The sequence below is a fragment of the Solanum tuberosum genome, unplaced genomic scaffold (assembly GCF_000226075.1).
Source record: "Solanum tuberosum cultivar DM 1-3 516 R44 unplaced genomic scaffold, SolTub_3.0 scf00290, whole genome shotgun sequence".
Lineage (NCBI taxonomy): Eukaryota > Viridiplantae > Streptophyta > Magnoliopsida > Solanales > Solanaceae > Solanum > Solanum tuberosum.
In genome coordinates, this window is record NW_006239226.1 from 246659 (window position 1) to 248740 (window position 2082).

A 2082-nucleotide genomic window follows, 5' to 3' on the forward strand; every position below is an offset into this window, starting at 1 on the left:
GTGGCATGATCAACATAATCTTCGTTAGTTTGTGCGTTGGTGAGAAGAAGGTCGAAATCTTTACCCCAACCATAACGCTTGGATTCAAATATTTTTGATTTCAAATTCCCAACAGAAATAAAATGATCAAGAATTGGTATTGAATCATAATCCTTACAACTTTTATACTTGATATACACTGCCATAACTGAAATATTTTTGCTTTTGCTACTAAAAAGAAATCAAAGAAGAGAAACAAAGTTAAGAATTTGGTTGCACAGAAACAGAGTTAGGAATTGCGTTTTATATATAGACATTTTTTTTAACTTCCGAAACCAACTCGGAATCTGAAAGGAAAAAAAGATAGAAAAAAAGTTTCCTAAAACTGTAATCCCATTCCCATACGAACTCAGGTTTCCTTATTTTACACTTAACACAAAAATAATTTGATTTTATAAATTTATAATTTTAATATTTAAATTATTCTAGTAATATATGTTGAGCCGCCAGATCAAAATTATTTATTGTGGTAGAACCGTATAAGTCCTTTTTTAGAATAATTTTATCCTTTGAATATTTGAATTTGTAAAAAACATATTATATTCAATTATTTATAATTCTAATTATTAAAATTTGGAAACCTGATTGGGTTATTAATTTTTCGGGTATGGGATGTATTTTTGTTACTGCATTATTGTTTGACCGTAATTATTTTGTGATTTTGTGCCCCTGTTTCCATCCTTATTTTTTTACTTGACTGTATTTATGAGCGTTTTCTTGTTTGATTATATTTTTATGGTTGTGTACAAATACAATGCATTCAATGAACAACTAAATTATTTGAGATGATATGAGAGAAAATGGTCTAAACCCCCCCCCCCCTCCCTCAATCTATACCCGAAATTTCAACTACACACTCCAACTTCAAGGGTGTCCTATTACCCCCCTTGAACTTTAAATTTCTCTATTTTCTACACACTTAAGTAATTACCTGTCATAAGAGGTGTTCTCACCTCCTCTAGGCGCGTTAGAAGGTGAATTTTGACGAAAATTTACCCTTTTTGCAACAGTCATCTTCCCCACCCTTAAATAAACCATTGTTTCTTCTTCATAACAACAAAGACCAAATTCTCATACCGGATTCACCATTTTGATTTCACACAAACTTATAAACTCTCATGTAAAAGACTTAGAAAAAACAATCAATTCAATTAAAGATAAAATGACATGTTTTTCAATCATCCAAAAATGAAATCTGTATCAGATTTTTAAAAAAAAATTAAATTGAGTTTACATCAAATTCAATTGAACTCCCTAATGAGAATGTTTTTTTCCTTTTTATTGTAGATCTTTTAATTATCAATCTCAAATTTCAATTAATCAATGAAAGGATTCAATCTCAATTGACATCCATTAATGGCATTGCTAGTGCTTTCGTTTGTTCTCCCTCTTTTGTTGCTCGACCATCAGCCACCACTGTCGCCGCCTCCGACGAAACCCAAACCACCAACAAAACCCCATTCTTCTCTTCCCCTCTCCTCTTATCTCTCTCCCATTCCGAGACAACCACCATGAAGACCTACCTCTGTTCTCACAACAAGGTCGACTACAACAACAACAACAACAAAACCTTGCGGCTGCACTGCTCCAACTAGCGAACTCTGGCGAAGCAAGCAAAACTTCGACGTAGCAGTGATATGCACAGATCCTTTTAGATTATTTTTCAATGTTCTCCGACAAGCAAAACTTGAATATCGCTTGACAAGCTCCCGCTATCAATATTCATCTTTGTTCCTCACAATTCCATAGGAATTTGAAAGAATTGGGGGAAGAAATTACCTTAGAGATTTTAAGAAATTGGGAGAGTATAGGAAAAAGTGGAAAGAAATTATAAAAAAATTGAAAAATAATAATAAATTAATTGAATTTTCACCTGTAAAACGCGTGAAGTTCACAGGCCAACACAGATCTGGTTATGACGTTTTAGGGGTGTAATTATTACAGTTTTAAACAATTCAGGTGGGTGATAGGACTCCCGTAAAGTTGGAGTGTGTAGTTGGGATTTCGGGTATAGGTTGGGGGGGTTTTAGACCATTTTCTCCA